Genomic DNA, 15,885 nt, shown 5'->3' with positions numbered 1-15,885 from the left:
AATGGGTACACAACATGTGCTCTGTGGTTAAGCAAACTCTTAGCTGCAGCTTTTACTTCAATTGAATTCACCAGCAATGTGAAAAAGGTCCATTCTGGAACCACTAGTTTCACCATTATCCATGATTTTCAACCTGTTAGCATTTCACATCGAGAGGAGTGGTTTCCATGTTGTTCCTTTGGTACTTTCATCTGTTCCTCCACGGGGTCACATGCTTGACCCTTATGTCCAGAGTGAATCCTCAAAGTTGCAACTCTTCACGCTATAGATTTACTTTATCACTTTTGTTTTGAATGTGAATAGTCATAGGTCATAAGAATATACCGAACGAATCTCAAATGGCCTCCTATTCCCTATATAGTGCGCCACTTGCCTGAAGTAGTGCACCATATAAGGTAAAAGGTCCAATTTGGGATGTAGCCACAGAAATCTAGGAGATATTTAATGTCTGAGGTTCATGTTATCCTGTCCTCTTCTCCCAGTCCTCTGTATGTCTCACAGACAGAGAAAACACAGGTTATTCTGGTAAAGCATACGCTTACCTTCCACTTATGACAAAGGCATGCCTTTGCAATCTGTGTCTGCATTTTTATATCCATTTTCTCGTGTGCATAAAGTGGTTTTCTCGACATTCTCCATCTCCATCGGGACACAAAGCCAACGGTTGGATACAGAACTCTGTGATGTAAATACTATCTATGAGTTGGTGATATGTAATTTACACTAGAATGTCAATTTGAATGTGCTTGAAATGTTGACATGTTTCATTGTACAGTCTGTTTATTTATTTTTTACAATATTACATTACTACTTGCAGTTTTGTCAATGTTTATTCTTAAAAAAGATAGATTAAAACAAAGCAATGATTAAAAATACATGTTTTATACTAAATGATGACTCGTGCTGTGTTTGTTACAGAAGTCTCCCGTTGACATACTTGTGTCATGGATTGCTCATATTTTCTGTAAGGTCTGTGTAAGGTCTGTGTAAGGTCTGTGTAAGGTCTGTGTAAGGTCTGTGTATGGTCTGTGTAAGGTCTGTGTATGGTCTGTGTATGGTCTGTGTAAGGTCTGTGTAAGGTCTGTGTAAGGTCTGTGTAAGGTCTGTGTAAGGTCTGTAAGGTCTGTGTAAGGTCTGTAAGTTCTGTGTAATGTCTGTGTAAGGTCTGTGTATGGTCTGTGTAAGGTCTGTGTAAGGTCTGTACGGTCTGTGTAAGGTCTGTAAGGTCTGTGTAAGGTCTGTAAGTTCTGTGTAAGGTCTGTGTAAGGTCTGTGTATGGTCTGTGTATGGTCTGTGTAAGGTCTGTGTATGGTCTGTGTAAGGTCTGTGTAAGGTTTGTGTAAGGTCTGTGTAAGGTCTGTGTATGGTCTGTGTAAGGTCTGTGTAAGGTCTGTGTAAGGTCTGTGTATGGTCTGTGTAAGGTCTGTGTAAGGTCTGTGTAAGGTCTGTGTAAGGTCTGTGTAAGGTCTGTGTATGGTCTGTGTAAGGTCTGTGTATGGTCTGTGTATGGTCTGTGTAAGGTCTGTGTAAGGGCTGTGTAAGGGCTGTGTATGGTCTGTGTAAGGTCTGTGTAAGGTCTGTGTAAGGTCTGTGTAAGGTCTGTGTATGGTCTGTGTAAGGTCTGTGTATGGTCTGTGTAAGGTCTGTGTAAGGGCTGTGTAAGGGCTGTGTATGGTCTGTGTAAGGTCTGTGTAAGGTCTGTGTACGGTCTGTGTAAGGTCTGTAAGGTCTGTGTAAGGTCTGTAAGGTCTGTGTACGGTCTGTAAGTTCTGTAAGGTCTGTGTAAGGTCTGTAAGGTCTGTGGAAACGTGATTTGTTTACAGTAGTTTCACTGCGAGCTTCAATTTAGGGCTATATTCATTGTGGTTGTTTTTGCTAGTGTCGGAGGTGGAACTGCGTTAGAACTGTCAAATCCACAAGTGGCACGTTGCGTTACCTTATCGAGGACACTACCATTAGATGCAACAAAACCACACCCGACTACGACCCGACAGCCGTGTTACAAGTTCAAACACTCTAATTTGACTGATAGGCCAAAATCCCTCCATCCAAATGAACATGAAAACATGCATCAGCCTAACATCAATGGTTTTACATTTGACAGTCATTATTTCTATTATCGATAGAGCCTTCACTTTCTAGTGCTGTTTTCAACTTCTAACACGATAGGGACAATAGAGGATTGGTTTGTGACACACGAGGAGCTGCCCACCAACAGGTCAGCTCATACCGCAGTCACACCGCCAAAACATCTGATATGCGAGTGTTGGTCAACGCTGGTTAAGTCTCAACCTGATTGAATCTATTGGAGCTGTTCTGCTCGTCAATCTGTTCAATTGATCCAGTATTGACGGGTTGATGAGCGCTAATCCAAAAAAGTGATCAGCATTAGGAGCTGTGGATTGGGCCAGCCAGCTTGAGGTACATAAAAGAATGTGTGCCAGTAATCACACACACTTCCATTACCAGGACCCGCCTATCTTTAGTATGGTTGCATGTGACACAAACATGCATACACGGTCTCGCTCTCTCACACACACCATATGCATGCAATATGTATGATCTGTAATTTGGTGGAACCTCTACTGAACTTTAGGCATCATGTTCAGTCACTTCTAATAGAAAATACATTTGTTGGGTCAGTCAATGTGTATAAGTCCAGTGTTCGTGTCAGAGAGAAGTCTTGGCATTAAGGCCTAATGTGTTGAAGGTGAGTGGCTGATGCATTGTGACAGCTCACATTAGGGACAAGAGCTTCACTTCCTGGAACAGCCTTATCCGCCTGATGTCACCAGAGGAGGGACGACAGAACCACAAAGAGGAGAGGGGGGGATACTTTCCTAACTATGATTCGTCTTGGTTCACCCCGCATTTGGAAATGGTTGAGCCATGTGAGTGTTATTTGGAGGCTATCTGCCTTTAACCTCAGTACATTGCCCTTCCCATGCCAACTTAATGTCCATATAATTAATGAGCATACTGCCTCTAGTAGTATACAGGGGGAAAAAGTACAATTACAGCACAACTTTGTCCTGAAGTCCTTCTCAAACCTTGTTCGTGTAGAGAGTGACTCATCTTGGATCAGATGCATGAGACTCAGATGACTTAATACAGTTTGTAGACATCATGCCCCTTCACCGTCTTGCCTTAGGTACACATACGCAAACACACACCTAGATTGCTCCACTACACCTGCCATCTGTGTGGGACTTCTCAGTGACCACAGTGTGTGTATACATCATTAGACCCAACACACTGAGCTCCTCCAGGTGGCTCACTCTGGACTCAGTTCTCTGGCTATGGGCTCAGTTCTCTGGCTATAGTCAATCTGGGTGATCCCTGGCACTCTGTCAGACACACACACACACAGAGTGAGATTGGCTCACAATAGGAGGGTGCCCCTAAACACTGACCTGGTGTCGGTTAGGATTTTGAGAAGGTAAACTGATCCTAGAATTGTGTCAATTCCTACCCACTCAGCTACAGCAGGCAGTGACGTCAGGACAGGACATCACAGTTCCTTGGGCTTTGTCAATGTGTCTGGGACATGAGCATACCTGCTGCCTACTGCAGCTGGGTAGTGGATAGTACAGTGACTGGGTCTGAAGGAGCAGACCGGGTTGCATAGGAAAACCCATGGAGCTGCAGTGCATTCTGGGACATTGAGTTAGGAGGAGCTTTACAGGCTCATGAAGGCCCCCCACATGGCTATTATCCATTCTTTTTTCTCTCTCTCTATGTTCTGCTTTCTGCTATCGTCTCCTCTTGATCTGTCCTCTTCTACATGTCTACAGCTAAATTCTGAGAAGTTGAGCTGCTCTCATCAGGTTTTAACACTGTGGGGTTCTGCAGCCCTCACCTACTCTACTCTGCTGCACTCTTATGGGGGACCGAGTGGCGCAGCAGTCTAAGGCACTGCATCACAGAGGCGTCACTACAGACCCAGCTTTGATCTCAGGCTGTATCACAACCAGCCGTGATCAGGAATCCCATAGGACGGCGCGCAATTGGTCCAGTGTCGTCACGGTAGGGCCTCATTGTAAATAAGAATTTGTTCTTAACTGACTTAAAATAAAAAACTCTGCTCTCATTTGTCACCTATCCTCCTATTTCACATCCACATTGCTTTTGACAATGATGAGAAAAACTATGAAAGATCTGTGTTGCTCAACCGATCAACTGATCAATATGAGGAGTGATGAGAGATGTTTACTGCCTAGAGTAAGGCCTGATCTCAGTGAGATGTTTACTGCCTAGAGTAATGCCTGATCTCAGTGAGATGTTTACTGCCTAGAGTAAGGCCTGATCTCAGTGAGATGTTTACTGCCTAGAGTAATGCCTGATCTCAGTGAGATGTTTACTGCCTAGAGTAAAGCCTGATCTCAGTGAGATGTTTACTGCCTTGAGTAATGCCTGATCTCAGTGAGATGTTTACTGCCTAGAGTAAAGCCTGATCTCAGTGAGATGTTTACTGCCTTGAGTAATGCCTGATCTCAGTGAGATGTTTACTGCCTAGAGTAAGGCCAGGGCTCAGTGAGATGTTTACTGCCTAGAGTAAGGCCTGATCTCAGTGAGATGTTTACTGCCTAGAGTAAGGCCTGGTCTCAGTGAGATGTTTACTGCCTAGAGTAAGGCCTGGTCTCAGTGAGATGTTTACTGCCAGGTGTAAGGCCTGGTCTCAGTGAGATGTTTACTGCCTAGAGTAAGGCCTGATCTCAGTGAGATGTTTACTGCCTAGAGTAAGGCCTGGTCTCAGTGAGATGTTTACTGCCAGGTGTAAGGCCTGGTCTCAGTGAGATGTTTAATGCCAGGTGTAAGGCCTGGTCTCAGTGAGATGTTTACTGCCTTGAGTAAGGCCTGGTCTCAGTGAGATGTTTACTGCCAGGTGTAAGGCCTGGTCTCAGTGATATGTTTACTGCCTTGAGTAAGGCCTGATCTCAGTGAGATGTTTACTGCCTAGAGTAAGGCCTGATCTCAGTGAGATGTTTAATACCAGGTGTAAGGCCTGGTCTCAGTGAAATGTTTAATGCCAGGTGTTAGGCCTGGTCTCAGTGAGATGTTTAATGCCAGGTGTAAGGCCTGGTCTCAGTGAGATGTTTACTGCCTAGAGTAAGGCCTGGTCTCAGTGAGATGTTTACTGCCTAGAGTGAGGCCTGGTCTCAGTGAGATGTTTACTGCCTAGAGTAAGGCCTGGTCTCAGTGAGATGTTTACTGCCTAGAGTAAGGCCTGGTCTCAGTGAGATGTTTAATACCAGGTGTAAGGCCTGGTCTCAGTGAGATGTTTAATGCCAGGTGTAAGGCCTGGTCTCAGTGAGATGTTTAATGCCAGGTGTAAGGCCTGGTCTCAGTGAGATGTTTAATGCCAGGTGTAAGGCCTGGTCTCAGTGAGATGTTTAATGTCAGGTGTAAGGCCTGGTCTCATTGAGATGTTTAATGTCAGGTGTAAGGCCTGGTCTCAGTGATATGTTTACTGCCTTGAGTAAGGCCTGATCTCAGTGAGATGTTTACTGTCTAGAGTAAGGCCTGGTCTCAGTGAGATGTTTACTGCCTAGAGTAAGGCCTGATCTCAGTGAGATGTTTAATACCAGGTGTAAGGCCTGGTCTCAGTGAGATGTTTAATGCCAGGTGTAAGGCCTGGTCTCAGTGAGATGTTTACTGCCTAGAGTAAGGCCTGGTCTCAGTGAGATGTTTACTGCCTAGAGTAAGGCCTAGTCTCAGTGAGATGTTTACTGCCTAGAGTAAGGCCTGGTCTCAGTGAGATGTTTACTGCCTAGAGTAAGGCCTGATCTCAGTGAGATGTTTAATACCAGGTGTAAGGCCTCGTCTCAGTGAGATGTTTACTGCCTGGAGTAAGGCCTGGTCTCAGTGAGATGTTTAATGCCAGGTGTAAGGCCTGGTCTCAGTGAGATGTTTAATGCCAGGTGTAAGGCCTGGTCTCAGTGAGATGTTTACTGCCTAGAGTAAGGCCTGGTCTCAGTGAGATGTTTACTGTCTAGAGTAAGGCCTGGTCTCAGTGAGATGTTTACTGCCTAGAGTAAGGCCTGATCTCAGTGAGATGTTTAATACCAGGTGTAAGGCCTCGTCTCAGTGAGATGTTTACTGCCTGGAGTAAGGCCTGGTCTCAGTGAGATGTTTAATGCCAGGTGTAAGGCCTTGTCTCAGTGCGATGTTTAATGCTTGGTGTAAGGCCTGGTCTCAGTGAGATGTTTACTGCCTAGAGTAAGGCCTGATCTCAGTGAGATGTTTAATACCAGGTGTAAGGCCTCGTCTCAGTGAGATGTTTACTGCCTGGAGTAAGGCCTGGTCTCAGTGAGATGTTTACTGCCAGGTGTAAGGCCTGGTCTCAGTGAGATGTTTACTGCCTAGAGTAAGGCCTGATCTCAGTGAGATGTTTACTGCCTAGAGTAAGGCCTGGTCTCAGTGAGATGTTTACTGCCAGGTGTAAGGCCTGGTCTCAGTGAGATGTTTAATGCCAGGTGTAAGGCCTGGTCTCAGTGAGATGTTTACTGCCTTGAGTAAGGCCTGGTCTCAGTGAGATGTTTACTGCCAGGTGTAAGGCCTGGTCTCAGTGATATGTTTACTGCCTTGAGTAAGGCCTGATCTCAGTGAGATGTTTACTGCCTAGAGTAAGGCCTGATCTCAGTGAGATGTTTAATACCAGGTGTAAGGCCTGGTCTCAGTGAAATGTTTAATGCCAGGTGTTAGGCCTGGTCTCAGTGAGATGTTTAATGCCAGGTGTAAGGCCTGGTCTCAGTGAGATGTTTACTGCCTAGAGTAAGGCCTGGTCTCAGTGAGATGTTTACTGCCTAGAGTGAGGCCTGGTCTCAGTGAGATGTTTACTGCCTAGAGTAAGGCCTGGTCTCAGTGAGATGTTTACTGCCTAGAGTAAGGCCTGGTCTCAGTGAGATGTTTAATACCAGGTGTAAGGCCTGGTCTCAGTGAGATGTTTAATGCCAGGTGTAAGGCCTGGTCTCAGTGAGATGTTTAATGCCAGGTGTAAGGCCTGGTCTCAGTGAGATGTTTAATGCCAGGTGTAAGGCCTGGTCTCAGTGAGATGTTTAATGTCAGGTGTAAGGCCTGATCTCAGTGAGATGTTTAATACCAGGTGTAAGGCCTCGTCTCAGTGAGATGTTTACTGCCTGGAGTAAGGCCTGGTCTCAGTGAGATGTTTAATGCCAGGTGTAAGGCCTTGTCTCAGTGCGATGTTTAATGCTTGGTGTAAGGCCTGGTCTCAGTGAGATGTTTAACGCCAGGTGTAAGGCCTGGTCTCAGTGAGATGTTTACTGCCTAGAGTAAGGCCTGGTCTCGGTGAGATGTTTAATGCCAGGTGTAAGGCCTGGTCTCTGTGAGAGATGTTTACTGCCTAGAGTAAGGCCTGGTCTTTGTGAGAGAAGGCTCTGGACGGGTCCTGTCCACAATCCCAGGGTTTACTCAAGCTGTTAGCTAATGTTAGGGTTGGCACTTACTGTGGTGTCAGACAGCTTTTTCCACAGCATGACTTCCCATAACAAATCCTGGTACCCCCAAGTATGACCTCTTAATGTGGAAACCCCCATAATAACTCAGAATACTGTGGCAATGTTGGACCAGCTCACTATGTGTCAGGAACCACCGATAATTAATGTGGACTTTGAACCCTGATTGTGACCACACGTTATAACGTGATTATTGACATTCTCTTTGCCACCCCTGGGAGGCCCTGTCTGTGTTTGGAGGTCCGAGATTGACACCTCTATCTCCGTACAAGTAATGTAGGATGAAGTTTACCCTGGACACAGATCTGAGGTGAGCTTGTGTTTCCCCTGTTATGGTTATGGTTGGGGTTTGGAGATGGTAAGCTGATCCTTTAATATCTGAGTGCAACTTCCGAGTCCTGGAACGCTGGGTAGCTATGTGTTTTGAAACCTAGAATCCTCTCTACACCCTCATTGTTATATTTGGGTATTTTCAGAGCATATTTCAGAGACATGCTATTACATTGTGGGTTTTTATGACCCTTACAAAAAGGTTATTCGGCTGTCCCTATAGGAGACACCGTTTTTGGTTCCAGGTAAAACCGTTTTTGGTTCCAGGTAGAACCATTTTGGATTCCATTTAGAACGCTCTGTGGAAAGAACCAAAAGGGTTCTACCTGGAACTAAGAAGGATCCTTCAAAGGGTTCTCCTATGGGGACAGCCGAAAAACCCATTTTAGGTTCCTTTTTTTCTAAGAGTGTATCTTACCCAGACATAGATACAGAAATGGGTACCGCCTGGAGGGGGAAACATTTGGCTTGGAGGAACTCCAGAACCTGTTAGAGATGAATTAGCCTGTTGATTAGCCTGCTGATCGTTTTCCCAGGGACTGGTTATTAAACTGTATGTAGGAACTCCATTGAATGGCTGCGTGCCCAGGGGACTCACTTCCCTGACGGACATTGCAGATAAATCCAACCAATCCAGCTCCTTCATCACCAACATGTGCTAAAGGAAAAGGCCTGGTCCGCTGGTGCCTCTGATGAATGGAACACAGAACGGTACAGCAGGAAACGCTGAGTCAGGTAGACATGGAGCCCATGCATCATGTACACACACACACACACACACACACACACACACACACACACACACACACACACACACACACACACACACACACACACACACACACACACACACACACACACACACACACACACACACACACACACACACACACACACACACACACTATAGAGAAGAGGCACTCACCCTCTGCCACTGATTCACCTCTCCAACCCCATGTCTCTGATACAGGAGTGTCGTTTGATAACTCAATCAGGTAGCAGCTCATTCCAGGGTGTCAGGACAGACCCCTGTTCAGTGTCCTGTAAAATGCTGCTGATTTACAACCAGCCTGAATGCTCAGGATCCAGCACAACTCTCAAAAGAAACTGCTAATAGTCGCAGAGAGAGCACTGTATGAAACATGTGGTCTTGTTAGGGACTGCTGTTGTCTACTGATAATATGGTCATGGAAAAGAGATTGGCTAATTGTTTAACTATAGATGACAGAAGACTATGTACAGACAACTACAGAGAACAGTGTGACCATATGTAGAAGTTCCATGTACTCTCATTTCAGTGCAAAATGGTGTTTTATTCCTCTTTTTGCCAGTCTCTCACTTTCTTTCCCTTCTCTTTCTTTCACTCTTACTTCCTTTTCCCCTCTTCCCTCTCTCGCTCTCTCTTTCCTCTTTATATCAATCTTTCTTTTCTTTTTCCCAATGGTTTATTTTGTGTTATTTTATCACACTTTGCATTCTCCCTCTGTCTGATTCAGGCCCACTAATGTCTCCAGCGTGTTTTTCATGAGCGAGAGAGAGAGAGAAGAGGAAGAGGAAGAGGGACAAAGAGAACAGCATGTGGCTGTATGTAGAATGGCACCGGAGTGGATGGCTGACATCCTTACCAACTGTGTTATTTTTTTTGCGTTGTTTGTAGCTTATTTTTTAACTTATTTTGTACTTAATGTTGCTGCTACCATCTTTTATGACCGAAAATAACTTCTCAACATCAGAACAGTGATTACTCTCCACGAACTGGTATAAGCTTTTTCCTTTAACGAGTCCGACAAGTCTGATGTGAAGGATATACTGCTTTTCTGGGAACAGGCCCAAATCCCCGTCATTTGCGTGAAGAGAAAAAGAGGGCTGAGGTCAGGCGGCCTTCTGAGAATTCATAGGCAAGCGAGTAAAACCCCACTGCCATCTATTGGCAAAGATTAAACTACCAACAAGACATTAAAAACTGTAATATATTATGTTTTACCGAGTCATGGCTGAACGACGACATGAATAACATACAGCTGGTGGGTTTTACACTGTATCAGCAGGATAGAACAGCAGGCTCTGGTAAGACAAGGGGTGTGGATCTATGTATATTTGTAAACAACAGCCGGTGCACGATATCTAAGTATCTCATGATAAGCTGTAGACCACACTATCTACCTAGAGTTTTTATCTGTATTTTTCGTAGCTGTCTACATACCACCACAGACCAATGCTGGCACTAAGACCACACTCAATGAGCTCTATACCGCCATAAGCAAACAGGAAAACACTCAATCAGAGGCGGCACTCCTAGGGGCCGGGGACTTTAATGCAAGGAAACTTAAATCCGTTTCACCAAATTTCTACCAGCATGTTAAATGTGCAACAAGAGGGAAAAAAATCTAGACCACCTTTACTCCACACACAGAGACACGTACAAAGCTCTTCCTCGCCCTCCATTTGGAAAATCTGACCATAATTCTATCCTCCTGATCCTTGCTTACAAACAACAATTAAAGCAAGAAGCATCAGTGAATTGGTCAATAAATACTGGTCAGATGAAGCAGATGCTAAGCTAAAGGACTGTTTGCTAGCACAGACTGGAATATGTTCCTGGATTCTTCTGGTGGCATTCTATTCTCGGGCCAACTCTCTTCTACATCAATGATGTTGCTCTCGCTGCTGGTGATTCTCTGATCCACCTCTACGCAGACGACACCATTCTGTATACCTCTGGCTCTTCGTTGGACACTGTGTTGTCGTGTCTTTACTATCATTAGCTGAAGACTGATAGTTTTTATCAAAGATTCTCTGTAATTAGTTATTACACAATTTGGGGCAGCAGGGTAGCCTAGTGGTTAGAGCGTTGGACTAGTAACTGGAAGGTTGCAAGTTCAAACCCCCGAGCTGACAAGGTACAAATCTGTCGTTCTGCCCCTGAACAGGCAGTTAACCCACTGTTCCTAGGCCCTTATTGAAAATAAGAATTTGTTCTTAACTGACTTGCCTAGTTAAATAAAGGTAAAATAAAAAATACAATAAAAAAATTGACTGATTAATCATGTAACCGTAATTACTAGGAAGTTGGGGCACCAAGGAAAAATATTCAGATTACAAAGTTATAATTTCCTAAAATAACTTTTCAGATATTTTATCTGATAAATTATTCTTCAAATTAATTAATTATTTACTTTACCTCACGTTAGTCTCATTCCAAACGTCGTAAATTGTTGGTTATCTGTACGAACCCAGTCATCCATCCTATGAGTCATCCATACATCAATTGTCTTAAAACATTTATTTATTACTAACTGAGTAATTCACAGAAATGCATAAACAAACAAACAAACAAGGTAAATGTGGTTACATGAAATGATAGAATGTGCCCTAGTGGGCTAAACCGGCATGGCGGCTTGTTAGACAAAAGGGGAAGTGGGGGTCGACTAAGAAGTCACTACAGAGTGGTATTTATAACAATTGAAATGCTAATCCTTTGCACATGAACGCTCACTCATTCGGGAACAATTGCAATCCATATATATATTTACACTCAGTGTGTCGTGTTGATCGCTGGTGAAAAGTTCATTTCTTTTGTAGAATTGTCCGTCTCTCTCCCTCTCTCTTTCTGTCGTGGATTGTTCAGAGTGACATCCGTTATAGAATGGATGTTTCAGCGGTTGTCGTTCTTCACGTTCATTGATACTGATTTCCTAGCTGCAGACTAGTAATTAATATCAAAGACTTGTTCTTATTCTGTCGGTATTGATAGTCTAAGAGTGTAACCACGTGGTATGGTTAAAGGATTCAGCAATGGTCTACAAGTTTTGTCCCTCCTAATGGAGAAAAACATGGTCTGCAACCTTTAGCCTTCTCGTAATTGAGGTAAGCTCGGTCTGCTGATCGAAAACCCGAGTGGGGGTTTTATTCGGAAGGGCCGAATAGGGCTGTCCCAGGATGTCTGACCCTAACTGGGCTCAGGGGCGGTCCTCTGATTTAGTTCAAATCAAAAGGGAATTGTATTTTTCTTCATTAAACAGTCCAAAATAATATCACACAATTATACAAACAGTATCATACTCACTCATTCATCTTATACAACAATTAGATGTAAACCTCATATCTGAGGCTATTCTATAAACAGCGTTATTGTAATGTGGCCACACCGTCTCCCATGAGGTTCCCAAGTTGTGACAAACGGACCAGTTCGTAGCTGGATTCTTCACCAATCTTTTATACTTTCTCCGGGAACATGAAATTTGTTCGTACCTCAAGTTCTTTGAGGTGGAAGAAATTCGCTTGTACTCCATGAAAATCTACTCTCTCTATACTGTGTGTCCATGAGGAGGTCTTCTCAGGAATTTACGACCTCTGACCACAGCAGCCTTTTTGAAGGAGGCAAGGCGGAGGCAGGGAGAGGGGGATGGGGTTGCTATAACCAAAGAGGCCAACGTCATGACAGTGTTAACTATCATCCAGATGAGCTACAATGTCATACAATTCTCCATCCCTGACCTCCAACTGCTCTTAAATGCAAGTAAAACTAAATGCTCTTTAACTGATCGCTGCCCGCACCTGTCCGCCCGTCCAGCATCACTACTCTGGACGGTTCTGACTTAGCATATGTGGACAACTACAAATACCTAGGTGTCTGGTTAGACTGTAAAATCTCCTTCCACACTCACATTACACATCTCCAATCCAAAATTAAATCTAGAATCGGCTTCTTATTTCGCAACAAAGCATCCTTCACTCTTACTGCCAAACATACCCTCGTAAAACAGACCATCATCCCAATCCTCGACTTCGACAATTTACAAAATAGGCTGCAACACTCTACTCAACAAATTGGATGCAGTCTATCACAGTGCCATCCGTTTTGTCACTAAAGCCCCATATACTACCCAAAACTGCAACCTGTATGATCTCGTTGGCTGGCCCTCACTTCATACTCATCGCCAAACCCACTGGCTCCAGGTCATCTACAAGTCTCTGCTTGGTAAAGCCCTGCCTTATCTCAGCTCACTGGTCACAATAGCAGCACCCACCCGAAGCACGCGCTCCAGCAGGTATATCTCTCTGGACACCCCCAAAGCCAATTCTTCGTTTGGCCGCCTGTCCTTCCAGTTCTCCGCCGCCAATGACCGGAACGAACTGCAAAAATCTCTGAAGCTGGAGAATCTTACCTCCCTCACTAGGTTTAAGCACCAGCTGTCAGAACAGCTGCACCTGTACATAGTTCGTCTGTATATAGCCCATCAAATCTACCTCATCCCCATACTGTATTTATTGACTTATTTATCTTGTTCCTTTGTACCGCAGTATCTCAACTTGCACATTTGTCTTCTGCACATCATACCATTCCAGTGTTTAATTGCTATATTGTAATTACTTTGCCACCATGGCCTATTTATTGCCTTACCTCTCTTATCCTACCTCATTTGCACATGTTGTATATAGATTGTTCTACTGTATTATTGATTGTATATTTGTTTATTCCATGTGTAACTCTGTGTTGTTGTATGTGTCGAACTGCTTTGCTTTATCTTGGCCAGGTCACAGTTGCAAATGAGAACTTGTTCTCAACTAGCCTACCTGGTTAAATGAAGGTGAAAAAAATAATAATTGAGGAGTACACCACACGAGATCAGTCACTGGATTTATCAATAAGTGCATAGATGATGTCAGCCCACAGTGACTGTACGTACATACCCCAACCAGAAGCCATGGATTACAGGCAACATCCGCACTGAGCTAAAGGGTAGAGCTGCCACTTTCAAGCAGCGGGAATCTAACCCGGAAGCTTATAAGAAATCCCGTATGCCCTCTGATGAACCATAAAACAGGCAAATATAGGACTAAGATCGAGACGCACTACACCGGCTCCGACACTCGTCGGATGTGGCAGGGCTTGCTAACCATTACAAACTACAAAGGGAAGCACAGCCAAGAGCTGCCCAGTGACATGAGTCTACCAGACAAGCTAAATTACTTCAATGCTCGCTTTGAGGCAAGTAACAATGAAACACGCATGAGAGCTTCAGCTGTTCCGGACAACTGTGTGATCATGCTCACCGCAGCAGATGTAAGACCTTAAAGCAGGTCAACATTGACAAAGCCGCAGGGCCAGATGGATTACCATGTACTCCGAGCATGGACAGACCAACTGGCAAGTGTCTTCACTGACATTTTAAACCTCTCCCTGTTTGAGTCTGTAATACCAACATGTTTCAAGCAGACCACCTGTAACGGGATTCTTTCTGGGAAGGAGAGGCGGACCAAAATGCAACGTGGTTGAAGTTCATGTTTTTTAATAAGAAAACTAAACATGAACATAATACAAAACAATAAACGTGGAAAAACCGAAACAGCCCTATCTGGTGCAACAAACACAAATACAGGAAACAATCACCCACAAAACCCAACACCAAACAGGCTACCTAAATATGGTTCATAATCAGAGACAATGACTAACACCTGCCTCTGATTGAGAACCATATCATGCCAAACACAGAAACAGACTAGACACACAACAACATAGAATGCCCACTCAGATCACACCCTGACCAAACAAAACATAGAAACATACAAAGCAAACTATGGTCAGGGTATGACAGTACCCCCAAGGTGCGGACTCTGGCCGCAAAACCTGAACCTATTGGGGAGGGTCTGGGTGGGCATCTGTCCGCGGTGGCGGCTCCGGTGCTGGACGTGGCCCCCACTTCACCATAGTCTTATTCCGCCACACTGTCCGCTTCCGTGGCCTCCTAACCATGGCGACCCTTCTAAATGACCCCACTGGACTGAGGGGCAGCTCAGGACAGAGGGGCAGCTCGGGACAGAAGGGCAGCTCGGGACAGAAGGGCAGCTCGGGACAGAGGGGCAGCTCGGGACAGAGGGGCAGCTCGGGACAGAGGGGCAGCTCGGGACAGAGGGGTAGCTCGGGACAGAGGGGTAGCTCCGTACTGGCTGACTGCTCCCGGTCGCCCTGCCAGTGCGGCGAGGTGGAATAGCCCGCACTGGGCTATGCAGGCGAACCGGGGACACCATGTGCAAGGCTGGTGCCATGTAAGCCGGCCCAAGGAGACGCACTGGAGACCAGATGCGTAGAGCCGGCTTCATGGCATTTGGCCCACTCTAGCCCGGCCGATACACGGAGCTGGTATGTACCGCACCGGGCTATGCACCCGCACTGGGAACACCGTGCGCTTCACAGCATAACACGATGCCTGCCCGGTCTCTCTCGCCCCCCGGTAAGCACAGGAAGTTGGCACAGGTCTCCTACCTGGCTTCGCCACACTTCCTGTGTGCCCCCACCCAATAGATTTTTGGGGCTGACTCTCGGGCTTCCATCCACGCCGCCGTGCTGCCTCCTCATACCAGCGCCTCTCCGCCTTCGCCACCTCCAGCTCTTCTTTGGGGCGGCGATAATCTCCTGGCTGTGCCCAGGGTCCTTTACTGTCCAATTCGTCCTCCCATGTCCATTCCTCTTTGCGCCGCTGTTGCTGTTGCCTGTTACCACGCCGCTTGGTCCTGTTTTGGTGGGTGATTCTGTAACGGGATTCTTCCTGGGAAGGAGAGGCGGACCAAAATGCAACGTGGTTGAAGTTCATGTTTTTTAATAAGAAAACTAAACATGAATATAATACAAAACAATAAACGTGGAAAAAAACTAAACAGCCCTATCTGGTGCAACAAACACAAAGACAGGAAATAATCACCCACAAAAGCCAACACCAAACAGGCTACCTAAATATGGTTCCCAATCAGAGACAATGACTAACACCTGCCTCTGATTGAGAACCATATAAGGCCAAACACAGAAACAGACAAACTAGACACACAACATAGAATGCCCACTCAGATCACACCCTGACCAAACAAAACATAGAAACATACAAAGCAAACTATGGTCAAGGTGTGACACCACCATAGTCCCTTTGCCTACCAAATGACTACTAACCCATAGCACTCACGTCTGTAGCCATGAAGTGCTTTGAAAGGCTGGTCATGGCTCACAACACCATTATCCCAGAAACTCTAGACCCACTCAATTTGCATACCCCCGAAACAGATCCACTGATGATGCAATCTCCAT

This window comes from Oncorhynchus keta, chromosome 34, assembly GCF_023373465.1.
Source record: "Oncorhynchus keta strain PuntledgeMale-10-30-2019 chromosome 34, Oket_V2, whole genome shotgun sequence".
Lineage (NCBI taxonomy): Eukaryota > Metazoa > Chordata > Actinopteri > Salmoniformes > Salmonidae > Oncorhynchus > Oncorhynchus keta.
The sequence above is the reverse complement of the archived record's forward strand: the minus strand, read 5'-3'. Positions refer to the sequence as shown.